The sequence below is a fragment of the Protopterus annectens genome, chromosome 6.part0 (assembly GCF_019279795.1).
Source record: "Protopterus annectens isolate FY-2018-M chromosome 6.part0, PAN1.0, whole genome shotgun sequence".
In the NCBI taxonomy this organism is placed as follows: domain Eukaryota; kingdom Metazoa; phylum Chordata; order Ceratodontiformes; family Protopteridae; genus Protopterus; species Protopterus annectens.
In genome coordinates, this window is record NC_056737.1 from 1,061,321,728 (window position 1) to 1,061,349,256 (window position 27,529).

At 40.2% G+C, this 27,529-nt stretch overlaps 1 protein-coding gene across 1 annotated transcript in view; it reads left to right on the top strand.

Annotated features, from left to right (window-relative positions):
- LOC122803938 (extracellular calcium-sensing receptor-like) overlaps positions 1-27,529 on the top strand; it is a 196,289-nt gene that overhangs the window by 49,136 nt on the left and 119,624 nt on the right. The window lies entirely within an intron of this gene.

Consider the following 27,529-nt stretch of genomic DNA (forward strand, 5'->3'; position numbering starts at 1 on the left):
TGACTGCCTCTTGTAACCTTAGTCGTATTCCCCTTTAATTTGCTATACTAGAACATAACTCATTAGTGTAGTAAAGTGCGATCTCAGAGTTGATATATTTAAGTAGCAGGGGGTGCGGGGGGTGCAGGGGGCTTGTCCCCCTGCTAATAGTTGGAGTAAACTAATATACTTTGTCTTTTATTTGTTTCTCTATGTACTTCTGGTGAAGTATAGTAAGTGTTGATTTCATGTAGTTTTTTCGATATTATGAAATTCAGTATTTTGAGTTTTCAGTATTTTGAACTTTCAGGATTTTGGACTCAGTATTTTGAATTTTGAGATTATGAGCTTTCAAGATCTAGAAGTTAAAACACAGAAATTGTCTTCACTACTGTATTGCTCCTATCCTAACCCCTCCCAATGAATAAACCAGCAGCAAACATCATAGATAAGACTATATAAGAAAAAAAGAAGACAGCTTCATACACACTACAAAACACCCACCATTTTATCACTATAGTAGTAAAGAAGCACTCATAAATAGCATAACAGTCTGATACATCTTAGAGAAAACACATCCAAATGTCATACATACAACATCTCACATATTCCAATCAACCATGACATGTGAATTAAGTGTTAAAAGTTAAAAACATCATAAACATTCAGTCCATTCACAATACACCTATTTAATGTACTGTGAGCAACTTGTTGATGACATGTTATGTTATCATGAGCTATCACTTTAGGATTTATGTAGTAGATGTATAAAGAAAGGAAACCAGGATATGTATGTAAAGAACACTTATTATTAGTTAAAAAGTTACTTTCTTAATACTTATTAAGCTAAGGCATATATTTAATATAGAAAATAAAATATAGAATATTAGCTTAGCAATACATATAGGGGAAAAAAAGTGACATTTATTTATCTTATAGAGAAGTGAATCCTTGTTTCATTCCTTTCACCTATATCTCCAGTAACTGAATTGGTAAACTTTGTCATAGGTTCATAAGTTCATAGGTGTGTACCAGGCTAATGGCCCTGGAGCCTTTACATGCCTAGCCCATAGGATTACCTTGGCATCATGCCACCCGACCTTAGTTCCCAGTGCCTCTGTCGAGTAGAGCCACTGGAGAGATCCCCGGGGTGAATTTTCTATTTCCCATCCACTGGTCAAGATTTCTCTTGAGGACGGCCAGTGAGGCACTTCAACTAACATGTATGAGAAGTCTATTCCATAGCATGGGCAGTCTCTGGGTTTTGAACCTGTCCCTCCAGCTTGTTCTGTTGATTGTGGTAATGAGGTTGAGGTCTCTGGAGCGTGTAGTGTGGAGGGATTGGGATTTCTTTAGATGTAGCATTTCTAACAGAGCTGGGTCAGACATGGCTTTGTAAGTTAAGCAGAGATTGCCTCTAAGTAGGCAATATGAGACAGAGAATAGTTGGAGTTTTTTGAGTCTGTCCATATAGGACAAGTGTTTAAGGCCTAAGATCCCCTTTGTGAAGTATTTATGCGGCCTCTCCAGTTGTTGTAGGTGTCTAGTGAGGTACATGCAAAATGGGGCATTGTACTCGATGATTGGCCTAATGAGGGAAGAGTAGAGGGAGACAATGACCTCTTTATTCCTGGATGCAAAACCCTTAGTAATGAGATGTGCCACACAGAAGGACTTTCTGACCACAGTGGCAAAGTGGTGGTCAAAAGAGAGGTTGCTGTCAACCTGCGTTCCCAGATCTCTTATGATGCCTTCTGTGTTCAGTGGACTACCATCGATGTGGTAATTCATGGGAACCGGGTTTTTCCCAAAGGGGATGACAACACATTTTTTGGCATTGAGCTTAATGCCATGGTTCTGACACCAGCCATTGGTCCCAGTGAGGCCTTTCTGTAGGATGTCAACATCACTTGGGGAGTTAATTTTGGCTCCCAACTTGCAATTGTCTGCAAACTTTGTCAACAAGAGTCCCTTCATGTTGGACTGGACTTCAGAGAAGTAGATACCAAACAGGAGAGGAGCCAGTACCGAACCCTGTAGGACTCCACTCATGACTGGTCGACAGTCTGACTTGGAGTCAGCTACTTTCACACTTTGGGTTCTATCTGTGAGCCAGTTTGCAACCCACCTAGTGATATAGGGGATGATGCCTAGCTTAGTGAGTTTTTCTATGATTCCTGAGTGGGGAATGGTATCAAAGGCCTTGGCCAGATCAAAGTAGGCTGTATGAACCACCTTGCCTTCATTCACAGCTCTGGTGACTGACTCAAAGAAGTCAACCAGGTTGAGCAGGCATGATCTACCCTTCACAAAACCAAACTGTGTGGGATCCAGAATTTGGAGGTTCCCTATATCTTTGTTTATTAGGTCCATGATGATGCATTCCATAGCTTTGCATATCAGATGTGTAAGGCTAATGGGGTGATAGTTTCCAAGGTCTGTAGTCGCTCCTCCTTTGTGGAGAGGGATGACTGTAGCAGTATGCCATTTGGTAGAGACAAAGCCTGAGGTGAGGCTGTCATTGAACAGGGCACACAGATGAGGTGCCAGTTCACTCTGTAGTTCATGTAGAACACAGCCAGGGATATTGTCAGGTCCCACAGAAGCTGTATTCTTGGCCTTGGACAGTGTTGTTTTAACCTGTGCAGCAGTAATACTGGGTGCCTGGCAATCTACTGATATTGTGATTAGTCCTTTGGTGGGGGAGAGAGGGGTAAAGTTGGCACTGAATCTGTTGGCCAGTATATATTGGCAATATCTGTTGGCTCGGTATAGGAGGTGCCATTGTGCAACAGCTCCAAGCAAATCTGATTGTCGTGGAGATTCTTTACATAACTATAGAAGGCCTTGGGGTTGTCTTTACCATCTCCTGCAATTCTGTTTTTATAGCTAGCTTTAGAGGATTTGATGAGGAATCTCAACTTTTTGTTTAGGGTGATAAGGGAGTTTTTCCAGTCTTGGGACTTTACCTTATTTCTCATCAGTTTCCTCCTTCTGTTGTACAGTTTACTTAATGACAGAGGACCACAAGATTGGCTTCCTTTTTTTGGAGGAGAATGTGTCTTGGTTCTATTGGGTATGGCAAGATCCATGCATTTGTGTACGTGTTCATACAGGGCATTAGTGTATGATTCGGTGGTCATGCAGCTATTTGCCAATTGCATGGGTGCTGTGAAGTTAGCCACCTTTGTTTCTAAAAGCCCAAAGTTAGCTTTGGAGAAGTTTTTAATGGTGGTTACCTTTGCGGGGGTGGGGTGGGAGGGATGTGAATTTCCAAGGTGATTAGTCTGTGGTCGCATCTAACCAGGAAGGAGATGACTATTAGTACAGAGCAAGGGTCACCCATGTTAGTAATGACCAGGTCAAGGATGTTGCTACCTCTAGTGGGGGTAAGAATGAGCTGGTCCAGGGCATTGGAATTAATGAATTCCAGGAAACGTTGGGCAAGTGTATTGGTACATGAGTAGTTTTCCCAGTTAATGGAGGGGTAGGTCGCAGTCCGGGTCTGAACTGTCTGCAAACAGCTAAAGTTAACTTTGAACCTAACACCACTCTTAAGTATTCAACTGCGGTACCACCTTTATCATTCTTATAAGAAAAGAGCAGTCCAGGTCTCAACTGTCTGCAGACAGCTAAAGTTGACTTTGAGTATGTGTCTACCTGTTTGAGCCAATATTCATTTTCCCTGGAGAGCACTCTGCTTTGGCTTGTAAGCAGCCCCCCCCCCCCACACACACACACTCATCTTCCACTTTCTCTCTTATTCCCTTCTGTTAGCAAATAGTATCCATAACTGATCAATACTGTGTGTTTGTTAATTTAAACTGAGACCACAGTAGCCTATTGATACAAGGTTATCCTGTTTTTCCACCTGAGAAATGGTTAAGAAATGACTTACAGTTTCAGAGCAGTCCTTGGTCAATTGTGATTGTTTCTTAAACACAAACTTGTCTTTGCTTTGGCTCATTAGCAGCAGTACAAAGAACTGCCTGCTCACACCCTTGTTCTCCCCTCCCCCTTCCCAAAGTTAATAAATATTACCTGTGGCAGGCACCATTTTTAAAACTATAACCACCCTTGTCACTATCATATGTTCATTTATCAGTTAACTCTATTACCTGATTGTTTCCAGCCCCCTCATAAGAACAACTAACAGGGTCTACCTGCTTCGCTCCCCACTCTGCCCCCTATTACCTCCCGCCCCCAATGGTCCCACTTTTATTACACTCACAAACCCCTTCCATCTTTCCAATAGCCAACCACAGCGCTAACCCAACACTACCTCCTCCATCTTCCCACTACTATCACACCTCCTCAACTAACATGTACAAGCATACCTTACCTATGCTCACTGCATGCACTCTCCTTGCATATCTTACATCCAACCAAAGCTCCATCATTCCCTCACTCAACCACTACCACTGTACTACTACTCACACCACCACTCATGTCTCACCCTCACTCAGCTCCCCTCCCACCAACTCAGGAACCATCCCTATGCACCCCCCACATATTCTGCCAACTATATTACTCAAACATAAAGCATCCCTACAACTTAACATAGTAACTCTCCCACCATACCTATTACCCACAGAGCACAATCATAAAGTTTCCCTTATAAACAAACACATTCAAAAACTGAGAAAACTAATAACCTCATGCATATCAAAACTAGCCCTAAGTGGAGACATCCACCCCAACCCTGGCCCTACCATCTCCAACCCCAATCCTCATAATCAGACTAGAAACCACAACTTCTCCCATATTACAGCCAATAGAAAGCCAAGTGACTGCCTTCTACTAAGCCTAAATATTAGAAGTATATCCAACAAAGTCCATGAACTCCATGCCACCATAGACTTGTACCCAGATATAATCATCCTGACAGAAACCTGGCTAAAACCTCACATTACCAGGGAGCAAATACTCCCTACAGGTTATGGCATACTAAGAGTAGACTGGCTAAACAAGAAAGGAGGCGGTGTAGCCAAGGGAGCCCGCAGGATTTTTTGCAGGGGGGTGCAAAACCCAGAGCCCCACCCATGCAGCCCCGCCCATACCACACAGCCCCACCCCCTACGCAGTCCCTCACATACACACACAGCCATTCCAGTGTCCCATTACTTGGCTATTTCTCCCCATTTGCCACAGACACTGTTCAAATCTATCAGTATGCATACTGTCTTATGCTTTACTTCTACAATGATTACAGATATTTGGATTTAATTTACAACTTTTATTTCAAATTTTATAGCAGAAACACTGAGGCACGCATTTCACATTTACTAAACAAAGCAACAGTCTTGCAATGAAAACAGACTTAGCTTGCTTTTGAAACTCACATTGATTGAAACAGCATTGAAACCCACATTCAAAGAGAATGCATCTGGGCAGTGGCAGGTTAAGTTTACCTTTGGGCTGTTTTCAAAGCATATCAAATGCACACATTTTTAGGCCCATGCAAAAGTGTGGTGATTCATGCTCCTGATGGGAGATAGGAAATTCACCCCGGGGATCACTTCTGTGGCTCTGCTCGACAGTGGCACAGGAAAATAATTTTCTTGGGTGGCAAAAGCCAGGGTACCTTTGGCTAGACTTATATAGGCCCTAGGGCCAATAGCCTAGTACTTACCTATGAACCTATAATTGAATTATATCCCTTGTACAGCACCTGCACCACCTGTTAGAGTGTATTTTAAATTTACAGTTTTGAACATTTTCCAGTAAGCAGTGAAACAATTCAAAACATATGAACCAGTAATGACAAACTGCCTAGTTCAGAACATTTCAAACATAAAAGGCCACTCAAACTTCTATCATTTATCAGTTTTCCCAAATAAAGCAAATAAATAGTCCCTGTAGACTATGATGTTTGCAGATGACATTGTGATCTGTAGTGAGAGTAGGGAACAGGTGGTTGAGGAGACCCGGGACAGATGGAGATATGCTCTAGAGCAGGGGTGTAGCCAGGATTTTCAAATTTGTACTCATCTCCCAGACTGCTGCTGCCCCCTCAACAAGCCACATCCACATAAACACTGCTGACCAAGCCACGCACCCCCTTTATATTGCTGATCTCTGAACAGAAGTATATGCCACGGTAGTAATTACACGATGCATGAACTTTTCATTCCAAAGGTACATCTTCCGTAAGTCAAAAAACAAAATACCTTTCCATTTACACTAGGACAGATCAGTTTGACCCCCCCCCAAGATTACTCTTCTTCCTCTTGCAGCCCATACCCCTGTAGTGGCTCATTACACCTCCAGTAATGCTGCTGATTAAAGGACTGTCAGGGTCTAGGCATCACATGCTCCGCAGTGTTGTGGTCTGTAGGTACAACATATTGTGCTCTCCCTACGTAACACCCAAGCTATGAGCCACAACTACCTCCCTTTCACCAGCATGGGTCACCTGGCAATGCATGATCACTCCTATGGCCTACAGTCACACTAAGCCTTTTGGAATGGTAAACCTTATTTTCCCAACGGCAAATACATTTTAGCTGGGCTAAGTCATACTGCTACTGGCAATTACTGAAGATGTGTACCCATGGGAGTCAATCAAGCAAAAAGTAAAGCAGTTGAAATTTACATCCTTACTACCTTGCTTACATTCTGTGAATCTCAAGAAGACACCCTCGACCATAAATCCTCTGGCTATCACTAGCAAGCAAGTCTTCAATGCACTCCCCAAGTCAAAGAATACTACCTCAATAGACCCTGAGAATATCCTGGAATACCTCTTGGATAGCATGAAACATGAGGTATCAAGCACTCTAAAATCACTGTTCAACATTAGCCAACTAATTGGATTCATGCTTAGTGAATGGAGGACTGCAGTAGTTAATCCTTAGCACAAGGTTTGGCCTTCTACTGACATGGATAACCATAGACCATAAGTCTGACTGGTCTTCTATGTAAACGCATGGAAAGAATCAGATATTTTAAATAAAGACACAGGGAACCAATTTTCTTATTTACTTCTACAATTATTACAGATATTGAAATAAAATAGCACAAGCACTGATAGCCATTTGCTAAATACAGTCTCACAATGAAAACAGACTCAGCATGAGCAGTAAACTTCTCTGCCCTTGAAACTCACTCATTGAAATGGCATGAAAACCCACATTAAAAGAAAATGCATCTGGCAGTGGAGGATTAAGTTTACCTTTGAGCTGTTTTCAAACCATAAGCTCCTTGCACACATTTATAGGGCCATGTACACATGTATGTGTTATTTGATTCACCCTCATTATAAATTATATTTATACACATCACAATTTGTTAGAATGGTATTTTAAATTTGTAGTCATGAACATTTTTCTAGAAAGCAATGAACATTTTTCTATAAAGCAACGAAACAAAATGTATGAAATAATGATAAAGCTACCCATTGCAGAAAATGTTGACCATAAAATGCCACTCATACTTCCATCATTATAATACACCAATACTACTCAAAAAGCACAATCTTTTCAGAAGTAAAAGTCATCCAGATAATTCTACCTTAAAGAGATTTGTAACTAAGAAAACTTTACATTTCAATGTTTCATTTACAAATTCAATGCCTGCTGTCTTTGAAGAATAAATTGTCTATGTTACATTAAAAATGGTAAGCTGATAATATTGCAATAGGGAATGACTGTCAATCCAACAAGTTACTAGGAATCTTATACAAAGGAGGACACACTGGAGTGTAGAACCCCTATACTTTCTTAAAAGGCAAAGCCAGGAAAAATGAACAAAAAATATGGTAGCTCCATGGCCGTAGTCAACAAGTTCATAGGTAAGTACTAGGGTATTTGCCCAAGGGCATTTATAAGCCTAGCCAGAATGTGTTGGCTTTCGCCACCCCCTTAGATTAGTTCCCTGTGCCTCTGTCCAGCAGAGCCATTAGTTCCCTGCGCCACTGTCCAGCAGAGCCACTGCAGTGATCCCTGGGGTAAAATTTCTGTTTCCCATTCACTCATCAAGGTTTCTCTTGAAGAGTGTTAGTGAGGGTGATAACCTTTATCACACTCATGCAACTACTAATCACAAATAGAATAATACAAGCAGAAGTGATTTCTTGTCTGCTTATTTTACATTATACTATTTACTCAATGCTGTATCTGATGTCTTATAAGCTAGTTACACTATAATTACATTTCTGTGCTGTAATGTAACCATATGAAATTTTCAGACTTAATTTCTATAGTTCCCCTGTAACCCATCCAGTTGTTTGCATTGTGTATGCACAAGCACCAAAATGACACAATAAACTATTTTGCCAGCGGTCACTTCAACAGTCATACCATGTATCCACAAGCACTACCCTGATATACAATGAATTATTTCCCCAAGCAACATCCTCATTACTCTGTCCAGGTATAAATGCACCTCAATGAAATGTTTCCCCCAAACAACCCTTCAGTAACTTTTCCTAGTACGTGCAACCACCAGCATGAACACTTCACCCAAGCAACCCCTTCAGTAGAATGTTGAGGTATGCACAATCACCAAAATTAAACACTTCCCCAAATGAAACATGTGTAACATTTCCTAGTATGTACAACCAGTCAAAGTAGTACAGCACTTATATCTTACTGAGCATTGGATATACCATGGAACACAGTGAAGACACTCCAACAGTGGAGAAAATATGGGACAACAATGATGTTGCAAAGAACTGCACGTCCCTCCAAAATTTAAGAAAAGACAACACGATCACTGGTCAGGGAGGCTGTCAAGAGACCTACAGCAACACTGAAAGAGCTGCAGGAATTTCTGGAAAGTACTGGTTGTGTACGACATGTGACAACTATCTCCCATATTCTTCATATGTCTGGATTATAGGGTAGGTAGGGTTGGAAGACAGAAGCCTTTTCTTACACAGAAAAACACCCAGGCCAGGCTAAAATTTGCAAACCAAGACATCAAGTCTCCCAAAAGCATGTGGGAAAGTGTGTGTGGTCTGGTGAGACCAGGGTTGAATTTTATGGGCACATTCGAGAAGATACGTTGGCGCAAAAACACCACTTCACATCACCAAAAGAAAAACATCCCCACGGTGAAGCATGGTGGTGGCAGTATAATGCTTTGGGGCTGCTTTTCTTCAGCTGCAAGGAAAACGGATATCAAATTGCAACTGTAGTAGTAAGTAGTAAATAAGTGTAGTAAAGAAAAGGCACTGGTATAGATTCAGGAGTTATACCATTATGGGCAGATTCCAAAAGCAAAAAAAAAATCCTTTCATTCTACAGACGTCTGGCTGGACTACATCTTAAATGCTGCATACAGTTCTTGAGACAACATAAAGAAAGAGATATCAGGTACCTTGAAGATGCATAAAAAAACTGTTGCTGCTCATAATGGTGAGGTGCACTCTAAATTAATAAGCTACAGCAAAACACATTTTCAGAAAGGGATTACCTGAAGCAGGTACACACAGTATTATTGCATAAAGCCATCAAACATAGACTACTCTATAAAATATATTTGGCCAGAAATCCACTAAAGGTTGATGTCACTGAATAAATAAATTTTCATACCAGACTTGCATCTTTCAAGATATGCATGCTAACACAAAACCTGATAGTCCAGCAATGTTTTGAGCTTATAAGAGTAATAAGCAAAATGCAACCCTATTTTTGTGCCTTTATTCCCCCCCCCTACCATTTAGGCTTTGTCCTTATTTAGCAACCATCCTGTCAGTTACAGCCTTTACGCTTGATTATTCATGGTTTCAGACCTCTCAACTGTCCATATTGTCGCAGAATGCTCAGATGTTTACCTCATATTTTGGTCTGTCCCTCATAAAATTGATAATTGTCTGGCAAACCACTTAGATGATTTGAGAACTGAAATCACTAAATAAGTTTTCAGACTTCTTAGTACTATATGCTTTACATCCACAACCACAACTCCTCTATGAAAAAAAAAAAAGATTCATGTTTGAGTGTCAGCCTCACAGTACTCAAAAAACACATCAGTATTTACCACTACTACAAATGTTCTTGAAATTATCCACAATTAAAGATTGTTCTGCAGAATATTCCCTTAGTCTTCCTGACCGAGTCCCAAGGCAAGAAATCTAGAGTGCATCCTATGGGTTTGTTTTTTTTTTTATTATGAAAGTTGGAATTGTTTGTGTGGCTGTTTCTCATACCAATCTCTTTGAAGTTCTGGGAAGTGTGTGTGGTTGGTGAATAATTTAAACAGTGGCACAGTGCCTACTGAATGATTTCTCCAGTACTGTTACAACTCTGTAATAGTAAAACAGTAAAACAGGCGAAATAATAGCAGCAACAACAACAGTACTGCTCAAGTTATACCAGCCAGAGCCAGCAACACCTAACACCACATTACTCCAATAGTAAACTACACAACAATTATTAAAGAATTACAGTCATCATATGACCACAACTTCAGGTTACCCAAGCTCTAAATCTGCAGGCAATTACACAATCCCAAATAAGACGCAACGCAACTACTCAATATTTCTCTCCACTCAGTCACCAAATTGCCCACAAAATATAAACCCACCTTTTAGGGTCTGAAAATCCCGGATACACTGAGACAAGACTAGATACCGACCGTGCTGTGCAGTATGAGATAGCCATGGCCTCATGGCCAACTTTAGTATGAGCAGCCAGAAAAGCACACACGAGGAAAGCAAGATGGCAGCTCATCACATTGTGATGATGCCTGGAGGGACGGTTGGACGTGCTGTAACTGCTGCACAATTGAGGGTTGAAAGGTGTGATTTTTAGGGATTATAACACACAGTCACACACGAAGGATGAGGGTGCAGTCCAGGGCACTACTCACTCTCACACATCTCAAGTAAGTGTGCCGTGCCACTTTTGCGTTTTGGCGCCAAGTGTTCAGTTCAGTCACTGTACAAAAAACCCTGAACTACCTACCTTCTTCTTCTTGTAATAATAGCAATACCATACGCGCACCACCACAAGTCCAGTCCTTCCACCACTCACCACACGAAACACGATGGTTTTGCTCAGGAGGTTAAAATCAAGATTCATCAGTCTTCCACCGTCCACTTGCAGTCTTCCATGATCGTGTAAATACAACTACGATTATTTAAGGAGGAGTTTGAGGCTCTTCGTCACGTCAGTCATGTGACTGCCTGCCACACCACCTCCACTAACAGCATTACGGGGAAAAACAAAGTAAGTGGAAAAAAAGTGTGTTTTGCCAGATAGCATTAAGAAAATCCAGGGGGGTGCAAGTGCACCCCCTTGCACCTGCCTGCGGGCACCCTTGGGTGTAGCTATAATATTTAAACAGCATCTAAACATCCAGATCTTAAAATCATCAGCTCCACAAATAGGCAATGAAGAAATAATATATACCAACCTCAAAATAAACCAAAACAAAACCATCAACATAATTGGATGCTACTTCCCACTTGGCCAAAACATCCCACCACTAGAAAACCTCCTCAGCTGGTCTACCCACCATCTCCCCCAAGAAACTATCATTTTAGGTGATTTCAATATTGACTGGCAATCCTGTTCTGGCAACCATCCAACCCATCATGTAAACCTTCATGGCTTCACCCAACTAGTCCAGTCACCAACCAGGATAAATAAAAACTCCAGCAAGCACACTACCCTGGATTGGATACTAGTCAGTAAGAGCCCCCAGTCATATATAACAGTCTGCTTATCAGATAGCCTCAGTGATCACTCCCCAACATTCCTACTCAAAAAATACCTACACCAAGCTAAACCTGTCATCTACCATCAAATACATAAAAAATCTAAACTTTAACCCACTCACATTCATCTCATCCCTCAAAGAATGTAACTGGCATCTTCTAAAGTACCTCAGTCTTGATGACGCAGTTGAATTTTTTAATACTACCTTCCTGAGCATCCTTAATTACCATGCCCCCATAAGACTTTCCAGAATAAAAGCACAACCCTCCCCATGGCTACAGAAAACCACTAAGTCAGAAATGAAAAACTGGGATAAAGCCTGGGAGCACTGGCGCAAAACCAAAACCCCTCTCAACTAGACAGAAATTCCTAGAACTACGCAATAGAGTCAAAAAGCTAATAAAACAGGACAAATTTCAATACTACCAGTCTGCCCTAGACTCCTCCCAACATAGCCCCAAACAATTCTGGTCCTCTATAAACTCCATCCTCCACCCAGGTAAAGTCAGTATCCCTCCTCCTAACATCCCTCACTCCTCAGAAAATATTGCTACCTCATTCAACACACACTTCACACAAACCATACTATAACTAGCTAAACAACACAACCCCCCTCCCCTCCAACCCACACCTTCAACTAGTAATCTCTCCACTGCCTTCTCTTTTTCTCCTGTACCTACCTCCAGCATAAAAAAACTCTTAACTAAACTTAGGCCCACCAAATTAGCAGCAGACAACCTCCCAAGTGAATACCTACAAATCGCAGCTGATGCTCTGGCCTACCCAGTATCCATCTTGATTAACCGATCTCTGTCAGAAAGTTACGATCTCACACTGTGGAAAGTATCACATATTATTCCCCTCCACAAAGGCGGACCCTCCACAGAACTAACCAGTTACCACCCTATAGCTATTCTCTCTCCTCTCTCCAAAATACTAGAGAGATGCATACACTCTGAGGTCTCAGACTACCTCCTTACTAACAACTTCCTTTCCAATACTCAGCATGGTTTCCGACCAAATCATAACACCACCACTGCCTTACTCTCCTTTACTAACACTATCCTTCAGCATAAAAACAATGGCTATCTCTCCTCTGCTACTTTCCTAGACCTATCTAAAGCATTTCACATGGTCCCACACAAACAACTTATCTCTGTCCTCAATAACCTATCCTTCTCACAATCAGTAACCAACTGGTTTCAGAGTTACCTGTCTGACTGCCAACAATCCATTGTATGGCAGAATGACATATCTCCCCAACTACCTGTCTCCATAGGGGTTCCCCAAGGATCCATCCTTGGACCCAAACTCTTCTCTGTTTTCACCAGTAATCTAGCCTCTGCCACCAACCATGGCACACTCATACAATACGCAGATGACTCAACCATCATCTGCTCAGCCCAGTCCCTACCCAAACTGCAAAAAGTCACATAGGAAGCCTTTTCCTCTGTTGAAACTTGGTTATCCGATGCCCAATTAATACTCAACCCAAACAAAACTAAACTATTCATCTTCCAACCCACCAAACATACTCAAAACAACTCTCACTTTAACATCACAGCAAAAGACAACACCACTATATACCCAACTGAACACACCAAATTGCTAAGAGTGGAAATAGACAATAAACTAAAATTTGACATTCACATATCCATGACAATAAAAAAAGTCCACAAAAAACTAGGAGCGTTATACAAAAATAAGCAACTTCTCACCAAAGCAGCAAAGATTTCAACAGCAAATTCCCACCTTACCTCGACCCTGCTTTATGCCTCTCCAATATATACCAAAATAAGGCAATGTGATCTAAACAAGCTAGAGACCTGCTACAACAAAATCGCCAAATTCACCACAGGGGCATCCTACCGTAGTCACCACTGTCTCTCACTTGCTGAACTGGGCTGGCTTGAACTCCCTCACCTCCTTCAATGGTATCAACTCTCACTCGCCCACAAACTAGTAAACCATCCACTAAATGTCCCATCCCTCCAGAATCTACTCCAGCCCTATCGCACCACCAGACCACTAAGATCCAGCAACAAAAATCACTTGCAGATCACTAAAGCCAATAACTCTGCTGGTGAAGCACTATTCTCTTGTGCCATAGCCAAATTATGGAACTCCCTCTCACACACAATTACCTCCATACCATCATGCACCTACTTCAAAACTTTACTAAAAGCGCACCTAAAAACATGCTGGCCATGCCCTTGCAACTCCCACTCTAATATCACCCACCCCATCCAACCACTACCTTTCTTTCCACTCCACTAACTACCTTGATTATAGTAAGCTCAGATGCTCATAAGCCTAGTACTTATTATACAGCAGGAACTTCTTATTGTAACATTTGTTAATGTCTGTTATGTACTTCACAGATAAAGATTCTAGTTGTCTACTGATGTGCTATGTTCTTCATCTGTAAATATGTTGTAAGTAATTGCTATGTAAATTGTTAATTGCTATGTAATCCAATGTAACTACTGTCTGTTTATTTTAACTGTGGAGCTTTTCTCCCCGGGCCTCTGCTGAAAATGGACCTACGTCCAGTCGGACACTCCCGGTCAACAAATATAAATAAATAAATAAATAAATAAATAAATAAATAAATAAATAGGTGAAGTTGCCCAGTATGAGAGTGTTAGGTTGGACCCTAATATTCTCCAGCGTGCTTAGGAGCGTGGAGTGTGAGTCTTGGGTCATGGTTAAGGACCTATAGCAGGCTACTACCTGAACCGCTGTCTTACCCAATGTTAGCTGCACCTGAAGTATCTCTGATGCGTCATGTTGGCCTACCAGTCTGGAGGTGTGTGCATCCTTTATGAATATGGAAACACCACCACCTTTGGAGCGTTGGTACAAGTTCTGGGGCCGAAAGGTATGGAATGAGTTATAGCCTGGTAGTGCTGGGGTGATATCTGCTGCCTTGAACCAGGTCTCTGTTACAGCACAAATGTCGATGTTCTCCATTTTAAGGAGTGCTTTGAGTGAGTACATTTTGAGATGTAGACTTCAAGCACTGAGCAGCACGATCCTCAGATTGCATTTGTTTGTAGCTGTTACGATGGTAATTTGGTGTTTGGAACACCACCTAAAAATGTCACAATAGGGGTGGCAAGAGCCTTGGCCAGTATCCAGAAGCCCAGGGGTGACAGATGCAGGCCATCTCTGGCAAAGCATCTAAGTCTGTCAGTCATGTCATCCCAGGCAGACAGATACTGGATCCCCTTAGAATGACACCAGAAATTTTCTGCTTGTACTGTGGTATCATTCTGGGTGATGGTAGGAGGCTGCTCAGGGCTAGGGTCATACCCATCTGGGCTACATAATCCGAGAGCTCCTCCATGTCTCTTTTCATGTAGTCCAGGGAGGTATGTCATTCACACCCACATGTACAATGACAGAGTCATATTTGTACCTGTTGTTGAGGGACCTAAGTGCATGCATTATGTGGCAGATCCTGGCACCTGACAGGCAGCTGACTGCTACTTTCTCCTTATTCAACCTAGTGAGAGGGACATCAGTGTGCTCACTATCGAGTCACCTATGACTAGTGTGTTGGGCATGCCGTTTTGCCTTAGGGACTTTGGTTGAGTGATACACTGCTAAGGAAAAAGACTTTTGTTATTAAAACAATTAACATCAATGTTATACTAAAACAAAGAGCAATTTGTCCTTTAGTTTCTTTTTCTTCTCATTGGATTTCAAGGTACGTACTTCTGCTTGTCTCTTCAAAGTACTATTGTTCCAAGCCAGTCTTCAGTCTGGCCTAGATTTTCTTTTAATGACAGTGCATAGTTTGGGTCTTCAAAGTGTCTAATAATTTCATCCAGAAGGAATATTTTGAGTCTGTCAGGAAAGAGCAAATTCACCTTAAACTGTCTTTTCTTAAGTTCTTTTATAAGATGTAGAAAAACTTTTAATTCTGATCATCACAGCATTGGAATAGTCATTATCAAATCATATTAGTTTGTCATCCAGTTTAATAGGAGATTTGGACCAGGCTGTTTTAAGTATTAGATTCTTGTCTTGAAATGAGAAGCCCTTAACAACAACTGATCTCACTGAAGAGTTAGTTTTTGATGAAGTAGAAACTAATGACCTGTCTGCTCTTTCTATACCATAGGACATAGCTTCAGATAAATTCAGTCTTAGGAAGCCAGGCAGTAAGAAAGTTGACCATATTTTTTCCTTCTATTTTTTCAGGGAGTCAGAAAATATGCATGTTATTTCTCCTGGATCTGTTTTCCAAGTCATCAATTTTGTTTAATAATAAGGTATTCTGTCACAGTAGAAATTCAGTGTTATTTTCATCATCAGATACTCTGCCTTCTGTGGCATTAAGGACATCTTCCCATTCTGGATATCTGAGTTTTCTGTTGTTTTAAAATCTTGTGTATCTGTTCCATCTGTATGGTAATTTTTTCTTTAAAGCCGTCAAGTCTGTTATCTATGCTGTCCATTTTTAAATAAAGTTCTTGTATGTTAGAAAGAACAGATTGGAGTTCTTTCTTTAAAGGCAGGTCCTGAGAGATTGTCTTTGAATGACTCATTTCACAGCTACTGGTACAGGCCTTTCAAATTAATAATTTGACAGGATAACAATTCAATTATACAATGCCTCCTCTAAAACGTGCACGCTGATTGGCCAGCCCAACCAGCGTGCCCGTTGTAAATCCCTCAATATACTAACGGAAAAAGGTCCAGTCGCCCGGACTTTTTCCGTTAGTATAAAACACTGCCTCGCTATGTTAAAAGAGTTTAACATAGCGACACAGGTTTAAAAAAAGCAACGCAGATCTCCGTTGCTTTTTTAAAGCTGTCTCGCTATGTTAAACTCCTTTAACATAGTGACACAGTGTGTAAAAAGCAACGGAGATCTTGCGATCTCCGTTGCTTTTTTTTTTAACCTGTCTCGCTATGTTTAATGAGTTTAACATAGCGAGACAGCTTTAAAATAAGCAACGGAGATCTCCGTTGCTTATTTTAAAGCTGTCTCGCTATGTTAAACCCATTTAACATAGCGAGACAGTAAAAAGCAACAGAGATCTTGCGTTCTCCGTTGCTTTTGCCCACAGCTCTGATGTACTGCGTAGGCATGCGCAGTACATCAGAACTGCCGCGGAACACCAGACAGCTGCGGAAGGGCAGCAAAGAGGCATTATACAATGCCATTATTTAAGAAAAGTAATTATTTCTTTTCTTAAATAATGCCATTGTATAATAGCAATAACCCACTTCTGGGTGTGGGTAATGCTGGATTACCCACGGTTGTCTTTGTTTGGTCCTCGGGCCCGGGACCAAACCACGCCAACCGTGGGTAAATCCAGCATTACCCACACCCAGGTGTGGGTTATTGCTATAATATTTAGACTTTTTAGATAATATCCTTTGTAGTATCATGTAACTGATTTTGTTCAAAAATTTGGTTTAGGATATTATAAAAATAAAACTTCCTGTGAGAAATACAAATAGAGTAGCAGAACAAGAAAACTGTGCTGCTAGCCTGTCAGCATCCGGGCCACACCCCTGTGTGTGACTCTGTTGATATTTCTTCCAGGGCTTTGGCCAATGGTACTGTTTTGAGGAGGTTTGCATGGCTGCATTCTCAGAACCTACCAGATGATGTTAAAAATGAAATTTTAAATTCTGCCTTGGATAGAGATTTAGTGTTTGGGCCCCTTTGCTGCAAAAGTGAACAAAAAATATGATGAAAGGGGCAAGCTGACACAGGGAATTGCTAAGATTTTCAGACTTCCTTTTCTAAATATTCCAAGGGATTTTTTATCTCCACATCCAATTTTGGCGGATAAAAAAGAAGAAACAGTCTGAACAAAATACAGGTTAACAGATGTTTAAGAGGAAATGGCAAGGGGGTTCCAAGAAGAAGTCTTGAACCTCGCAAAACCTGTTACTTCTTCCTCCTTCAAATTTCCTGGTAAAACTAGACTTAAAAGATGCTTATCATCACATCCATATTCAAACAGACTTCAGATTTTTTTTAAGGTTTTGTATGTCTGGATCACATTATAAACTCTCTCTGCCTTATCCTTTGAACTATCCTCTGCACCAAGAGTGTTGACCAAATGTCTAGCTCCAGTTATAGGTCATTGCAGGCTACAGGGTATCACAATTTCCATATTTAGAGAACTTGCTTAGTTTTGCTTTTTCAATTTGTCAGGAAATTCTCTTTTTGGTGCGAGATCTCTTACAGAAGCTGGAATTCCAAAAGAACATACAAAGGTCTTTCCTGACTCCTTCAAACAGGATTGTGTTCCCAGCATGTCAGTCAGACATCTTAGTTCAAAGAGCTTTTACTCCACAGGAAAAATAGGCTTTTATTTAGATCTATTTCTAAAGTTTTCCACTTAGACTTCTGCTACTGTGAGAGAATACTTCAGGATTTTGGGTCTCATAACATATAATTTTCATGATACCCCTGGTAAGACCCCCACATGAAAAGGATGCAGTGGTATCTAAGATCTTTTTTGGTCCCAGCATCAATACCCTTTATCTTTTCAAATCCCAGTGCTAGGGTTTGTCATAAGACAAATCTTTTGGTGGAGACAACAGATATCCTTAAATCCAGGTCTCTCATTCTCCCTCCCTGTTCCAAAGCAGTCAGTCACCCCCGACACTTTGGACTTTGCTTGAAGTGCAGTTTCAGGAGGGATAAAAGTACAAGGCATGTGGTACACCAAGGATAGATGCAAGCACATAAATATCTAGGAGATGCTTGCTCTGATCAAGGCAGTCTACTCTCTGAACCATCCCTGTTCCCCAGGATCTCTTCAAGTGGGTATAAACAATACCGCAGTCATGGGGTACAGCAACAAGCAAGGGGAATCAGGCCGTACTCCCTTTTCAGACTAGCCATGTTATCTTGGGATGTAGCCTTACAGCACACTCTCACTCTACAGGTGTCCTACATTTTGTAATATTGTAATGCACACAACCTGCACAGACCAGAACAGACTGTCATGAATGGAAACTAGTTTATGGGGTCTTCCAAGACTTGATTTATCTGTGGGGAATTCCTCAAGTGGACGTCTTTGTTTCCTCTCTGAACAATCAACTGGCAAGATTTTGTTCCAGGACTAGACTGAAGAAGGCCTGGAAGACAGATGCCTTTTCTTTTTCCTGGACAAGAATGTTCCTGTATGCTTTTCCAACCTTTCCAGTAATATCCAGGGTACTTATGAAGATTCAGAAGGAATTCCCCAAGATCATTCTGGTGACTCCCATCTGGCCCAGGCAACAATGGTTCTCCCTTCTTTTGGAAATGACCAGGGGCAATTACCACAAGCTTAATCACAAACTGGATCTACTCACACATGATTAGGGGTACCAGTCACACCTTGGCATCAATCAACTTCAATTGACTGCTTGGATGATAGGGTCTTAATCCCTTTTAGGCACCCGTTTACTGAGGATGAGCAGCAGGTACTAATGGAGGCAAGAAAGCCTGCTAATAGGAAATTATATATTAACTAATGGAAAAGGTTTTCTATTTGGTGCCAACAACATAACCATCACCCATTCATGGCTAGTTGTTCTCTGTTGCTACAATATTTGTGCGAGTTACTATCTTACGGCTTTTCTTAATCCAGTGTCAAGGTACATTTATTTGCTATTTCAGCACATCTGCCCATGGATCCTTTTCTTTTAATGCAGTCTCGTGTTAAAATGTTCTTGAAAGGGGTTTTGCATAAGAAATCTCCAAGAAAAATGGTTGCCCCTCCTTGGGATCTTAATTTTGTGTTAGAAAAGCTAACACTTGCTCCATTTGAACCAGCTAATTTGGCTGACTTGAGGTTCTTAACATGAAAACACTTTTACTGATTGCTCTGACCTCTGCAAGATTGGTTTCTGAGCTGCAATCTCTTATTGCAAGTCAATCTTATCTCATTTTCCATAGGGACAGGGTTTCTTTGAGAAATAATACTTCTTTTATGCCTAAAGTGCTATCTGAGTTTACTTTACGACAAACTATCCATCTCCCCATTTTCTTTCCTAAACCTAAAATGAGGGAGAAAGGATGCTACATACCTTGGATGTCCACAGACAACTCCAGTAAAATTTTAACAGAAGTAAATCTTTCAGATGTTTGGATCAATTGTTAATTGCCTGTATTAGTCTGTTTTGACTCATGTCCCTTACCATTTCCAAATGGCTGTCTAAGGCTATTACCTTTTGTTATACTCACCATAACAAAACTATTTCAGGCAGGGTCAAGGTCCACTCTTCCTGGGCCTTGGCTTCATCGCTGGCTTTTTGGAAAGGGTTGGATTCTAGAAGTATTCCAGAAGTTGCTACTTGGTCCTCTGTACATACTTTTACAAAGCATTATAAGCTTGATTTATTCTCTAGGTCCAGAACAGCTTTGTTAAGACCATTCTCCAGGGGCTCCTGGACTCTTCACCTTCCACCTCCTAAACCTAGTTTGTTACTGTAATCTACCCATATAGCTAAGGGTACTGCAGCAGCGATCACTATGCTGAACATAGTACAGTTGTGTAAGTTAAACTTATCATAACAGTAGATGTTCAAATGATCACTGCTGCAGTAGCCGCTCCCTCCCTCCCTCCATCACCCTTGTGTTTTGGTGTGTTTTCTATGCCAAGGTGTGGGCATTTATTTTTTTGTTGGTCCTAATATTGTCCTTTCAGGGATCAGCCTCCATCTGTCTCTTGGCAGGAAAGCTCTGAAGGGCTTCAAGCCCAGACTTATCTTTTAGTCAGCTTGAGGTGCTTGGCAGTTTAGGTGTGTGGAAGGTGTCCTGAAGCTTTAGAAGCTGGCTGGTTGTTATATCCTTGGCAGAATATAACTCATATAATTAAGGCTACTGCAGCAGTGACCATTTGATCACCTGCTACTATGTAAATTAACTTACACAACTATACTTTAGGCACCAGAAAGGAGGAGTACCATCAACATTAGCAGCTATCAGCTCTAACAAGAAAAGATGGTAAACAAATAACTGATAGACGGGTTAAATAAAAATAAACTTTGTATCCATTCTTAGCAGCAAATCTCATCTAGTAATGAAAAAAAAATTGCAAAGTCATATCGACAAAGAATATGAAATGTATTGCACTAGCATTAAAAGAAATAAAATGACAGTATGCTATGATGTTGTATCTATTTACAGTAATAACATGATGACAGAAAAGTAATAAAGAAGCAAACAAATCATATACATGAATGTATAATGTATGTACACATATACACATTAGTATATATATATATATATATATATATATATATATATATATATATATATATATATATATATATATATGGGTCCCTATCGGATCACCGAAGTTTCAAAACTTCGAACATCATATGGCGGAGACCATATGACTGAAGTTTTGTAACTTCAAAACTAAACTAAAAAGCGAAATAAAAACAAATTTCTTTTTTTTTACATTTTTGCAGGGGGGCAAGCCCCCCCCCCCCACGGCACCATCCCTGTGACAGGGTGCACCCTCATCCCCTACTAATTAAATATACCAACTCCGGGATTGCACTGCAATGAGGAATATGGTAAATTTCCTGTTTCATGCTGTATGGTGATTTCCATTCAAAACGTTCAAAGTTTCAAAACATTGATTGTATGGTCTCGGCCGTATGATGTTCAAAGTTACGTATACGTGTGTGTGTGTGTGTGTGTGTGTGTGTGTGTGTGTGTGTGTGTGTGTGTGTGTGTGTGTATATGCGTGTATGTGTATATATATATATATATATATATATATATATATATATATATATATACATGTATATATAGGTCTACTTCACATGATCGACAATTCATGTGATCGACATTTATTTGACCAAGACCAAAACACCTAAAGTTCAAAACACCTAAAACCCATTTGATCAAAACTCATAACACTGATACATGACATTCCCCACTGTAGCGTGATGCTGGAGTTAGTATATATAGTTAGGGGGTGCATGGGGGGCACAGCCCCCCACATACTTCATACATTTCAAACATACACATGGATACTTATAACTCAAATAACTAACTCTTTGCAGAAAACAATATTTATCTAAACTATGTGGGGGTTACGCCCCCCTTGCCCTGCAATGTGGGGGGCTGTGCCCCACTCTTAATTATATATACTAACTCCAGGGTCACACTACAGTCGGGAAAATGGCATAATGCTTTTAATTTCATGTGTCAGTGTTATGAGTTTCGATCAAATGGGTTTTAGGTGTTTTGAACGTTAGGTGTTTTGGGCTCAGTCAAATGAATATTGATCAAATGAACTGTCGATCATTTGATGTAGACCTACATATATATATATATATATATATATATATATATATATATATATATATATATATATATACACACACACACACATATATATATATATACATATATATATATATATATATATATATATATATATATACACACACACACACACACACACACACACACACACACACACACACACACACACACACACACATGTATATATGGGTCTACCTGAGAAGACCGAAAAGCCATAATGTTGAATCCGGCAAGACTGAGACAAAATTGCAGAAACCTCACATGAACGAACACCCAGAACACCGACAAACAAACTCCAGGTAAGTAACTTCTTTATGAAAAATTATTTTACTATTTATGCCCTCAGGTTAGGCTCATAAGAAAAATGTGAGGTAATAAACAATGAAAAAAATATATAAGCATACTGCAATGATGTCCTTCTGTATGCCTTTAACCAGTGCAGTGGCTATCCTCTCTGTAAGGAAGGAGACAGCCTATCTGATCTGTTATTTCAAATGCCTTAATATTTAATCACCCCTTAATCCCAACCTACTTTCTTATCCCTTATTTCACCCTGTCATGGCTTATTTAATATCTATGTAGATTCCCTCTCTGCTGCGCATTCATGTAGGTCATTCCACAGATCCACAACTCTCTCTCTGTGAAAGTACTTTAGAGGATGCACAAAGTGGTTCCTACCTACAGTATTCCTCTGGTGCCCCTCCTCCCGCCTACTGTACTTCCTGCTCAAAATGACCCTTTTACATCTCCTTGACCAGCATTAAGCCCTCCATCTCTTTTAGTTTCAGGTTTGATGAGCTCAAAACTCCTTGAACCTCTAGTCATATTCCTTCTCCTCCATCCCAGGGTTATTTCTAGTAGATTTACTTTGAATTTCTTCCACACAGCAGCCGGAAGCTCTTTTCTTTATATCAGTAGTCTAACAAGGCTGAGGTGAATGGGGTAACTGCCCTGGATGCAAAGTGTTGGAGTGCACATTTGACTTTTCTGCCATGTAACTTTTTTTTCTGTAGTGAAATGCCAGGGCAGAAAGGTACTGAGTTCAGTGATTGGCTGCTGTACTGTAGGTAGCCAATCACACAGTAAGATGAAGATTTTTTTTTCTTTTTCTCTTCTCTTAAGAGGTGGGGAGGTTGAGGGATCATGACTGACGGATTTACTGTGCGAAGAAAATTGGCTTTCTGCAGTAAACAGAAGTCATTATTTTTGCTCTTCAATAGATGGAAGAGATGAGGGGGGGGGTGCAAGGGGCCAGCACAGGGCACTAGATAAACCAGCAATGGCTCTGATTTATATGGTGTCCAGAACTGCATGCAGTAATCAGGTATGACCTGATGAAGGCCTTGTAGAGTAGAACTGAACATGTGGTCTTACCAATACCCTATACTATAACTCTATTTATTTATTTGAAATTTGTTATCCAGGTAGTCCCACTGACCCAGTGGCACATTTTGGTGGAGAGCTATAGGGTTACAATTTCCATATTGTACAAGAACATATACAAATGTACATTTATAAGTAGCAGTAATACTGTTATGCGTTATTTCTTTATGAAGGGTACCACAAGTTAAACCTAACAACAAGAATTATTATTATTTTTTTAATGGGCAGTGATAAATGACAGGTAATTTAAGAGAAATGAAAAAAAATGCAAAAAAGGCACATGTCCTTAAGGATTGTCCATTTTAAAACTCTAAACCTTTTCTGAATAGTCCTCCTCCATAACTGAAGTTGGTAGTTAGTGCAGAGAATTAAGGTTATGAGATGTTTACAAGCTATTTCTTCTGGTCAAGGATTTAAGCCCCTCAGCCTCTATTTGCCTATTGTTTTACTCTGCATATGTCAGTTAACCAGATAGTGCTCCTCCTGGGCTGAGTCTGAAAAAGCCCTCCTGGGCTGGTTCTGAAGACCCTGAGGTGAGTCAATCCAAGAAAAGCAGCTGGTCCTGATAATATTATGGGAAGGGTTCTAAGAGACTGTGCTGCCCAACTGTCCACTGTACTAACAGATATATTTAACACATCCCTGCAAATAGCCATTGTACCTAGTTGCTTCAAAAAAAAAGACAATCATTCCCGTACCCCAAAAATCCCAACCAACAACCCTAAATGATTACTGGCCAGTTGCTCTTACATCAACAGTAATGAAGTGATTTGAGCGGTTGATCAAGAACCATAACTCTTCAAGCCTACTTGCAACACTGGATACATTACAGTTTGCTTATAGATCTAACCGCTGCACGGCTGATGCAATAGCTAAACACTTCAAGAATCCTTGGCACACCTAGAGAACAAGAATTGCTACGTCAGAATGCTGTACATCAATTTTAGTTCCACCTTTAACACTGTCATCCCCCAGAATCTGATATCGAAGCTGATCCAGTTGGGCATCAACACCCCCCTGTGTAACAGGATACTAGACTTCCTCATCAACAGACCCCACAAAGTATGTGTGGGGAATAGTTCAATCAGTATTACATTGGGGAATAGTTCAACCAGTATTACATTGGGGAATAGTTCAATCAGTATTACATTGGGGAATAGTTCAATCAGTATTACATTGGGGAATAGTTCAATCAGTATTACATTGGGGAATAGTTCAATCAGTATTACATTGGGGAATAGTTCAGTCAGTATTACATTGGGGAATAGTTCAGTCAGTATTACATTGGGGAATAGTTCAATCAGTATTACATTGGGAATAGTTCAGTCAGTATTACATTGGGGAATAGTTCAGTCAGTATTACATTGGGGAATAGTTCAATCAGTATTACATTGGGGAATAGTTCAATCAGTATTACATTGGGGAATAGTTCAATCAGTATTACATTGGGAATAGTTCAATCAGTATTACATTGGGGAATAGTTCAATCAGTATTACATTGGGGAATAGTTCAATCAGTATTACATTGGGAATAGTTCAGTCAGTATTACATTGGGGAATAGTTCAGTCAGTATTACATTGGGGAATAGTTCAATCAGTATTACATTGGGGAATAGTTCAATCAGTATTACATTGGGAATAGTTCAATCAGTATTACATTGGGGAATAGTTCAGTCAGTATTACATTGGGGAATAGTTCAATCAGTATTACATTGGGGAATAGTTCAATCAGTATTACATTGGGGAATAGTTCAATCAGTATTACATTGGGGAATAGTTCAATCAGTATTACATTGGGAATAGTTCAATCAGTATTACATTGGGAATAGTTCAATCAGTATTACATTGGGGAATAGTTCAATCAGTATTACATTGGGGAATAGTTCAGTCAGTATTACATTGGGGAATAGTTCAATCAGTATTACATTGGGGAATAGTTCAATCAGTATTACATTGGGAATAGTTCAATCAGTATTACATTGGGGAATAGTTCAGTCAGTATTACATTGGGGAATAGTTCAATCAGTATTACATTGGGGAATAGTTCAATCAGTATTACATTGGGGAATAGTTCAATGAATATTACATTGGGGAATAGTTCAATGAGTATTACATCGGGGAATAGTTCAATCAGTATTACATCGGGGAATAGTTCAATCAGTATTTCATTGGGGAATAGTTCAATCAGTATTACATTGGGAATAGTTCAATCAGTATTACATTGGGGAATAGTTCAATCAGTATTACATTGGGAATAGTTCAATCAGTATTACATTGGGGAATAGTTCAATCAGTATTACATTGGGGAATAGTTCAGTCAGTATTACATTGGGAATAGTTCAGTCAGTATTACATTGGGGAATAGTTCAATCAGTATTACATTGGGGAATAGTTAAATCGGTATTACATTGGGGAATAGTTCAATCAGTATTACATTGGGGAATAGTTCAATCAGTATTACATTGGGGAATAGTTCAATCAGTATTACATTGGGGAATAGTTCAATCAGTATTACATTGGGGAATAGTTCAGTCAGTATTACATTGGGGAATAGTTCAATCAGTATTACATTGGGGAATAGTTCAATCAGTATTACGTTGGGGAATAGTTCAGTCAGTATTACATTGGGAATAGTTCAATCAGTATTACATTGGGGAATAGTTCAATCAGTATTACATTGGGGAATAGTTCAATCAGTATTACATTGGGGAATAGTTCAGTCAGTATTACATTGGGGAATAGTTCAATCAGTATTACATTGGGGAATAGTTCAATCAGTATTACATTGGGAATAGTTCAGTCAGTATTACATTGGGGAATAGTTCAATCAGTATTACATTGGGGAATAGTTCAGTCAGTATTACATTGGGGAATAGTTCAATCAGTATTACATTGGGGAATAGTTCAATCAGTATTACATTGGGGAATAGTTCAATCAGTATTACATTGAGGAATAGTTCAATCAGTATTACATTGGGGAATAGTTCAATCAGTATTACATTGGGGAATAGTTCAATCAGTATTACATTGAGGAATAGTTCAATCAGTATTACATTGGGGAATAGTTCAATCAGTATTACATTGGGGAATAGTTCAATCAGTATTACATTGAGCATGGGTGTCCCTCATGGCTGTGTCCTGAGTCCTCTGCTGTTCAACCGTGTTGACACACTACTGCATGGCCAAACATAAATCCAAAGAAATTATCAAGTTCGCGGATGATACCACTGTTGTAGGTGTTGTCAGAAATGGTGAGGAAACAGCCTACAGGGATGAAGTGGAGCATTGGATATGCTAGTGCAACAGCAACAATCTGGCCTTAAATGTAAGCAAGACTAAAGAATCAATATTGGACTTCAGGAGGGCTCAGGAGATACATCAGCCTTTGGAAATTAAGGTGGGTGGAAGTGGAAAGAGTCAAAAACACAAAGTTCTTCGGGGTGCACATCTCAGATGACCTATCCTGGTTGAATCATATTAGTCACACAGTGGAGAAAGCACAACAAAATCTGCACTTCCTACAGAGACTGAGGAAGGCAATCCTGTCTCAATCCATCCTTAAAGCCTTCTACAGGGGGACCATCGACAGCATCCTCTCAAATAACATCATAGTTTGGTATGGAAACTGCAAAGCATCTGATAGCAAGTCTCTCCTGAGGGTAGTGAGGACAACAGAAAAAGCCATTGGTTCCTCACTCCCATCCATGGGTGATCTGCATGAGACTCAGTGTGTGGGAAGGGCTAGAAGATAATCAAAGATCCCACTCACCCTGCTCATGGCAAGTACTTCGGCCTTTCCTCAGGCAGGCGGTAAAAGAGCTTACACTGCAAAACATCTAGACTGAACAGGAGCTTCTTCCCTCTCTCTGTAAGGCTGCTGAACTTGAATGTCAAGCATGAGAGCGAATAATCAGAGTAATATGCCATTTGATGTAAAGTAGCATCTGTAGTAATCACTCTGGTAAATTGCTTCAATAACTAATACAGTTAGCCTAATTTCTTCTGGTATTACTTCCTGAATGTGCAATAGTCAGGAGTGAGTCACCACTCCATACATGTGCAATATGAACATCAGAATATATCATACTACAACTGAAGTGCAATATTCTAAGCAATCACAATGTGACGTCATAGTCTTGTAATATCTACTAATGTAATATTGTTTAATGTCCTCCTGTCCAAATGTGGTAAT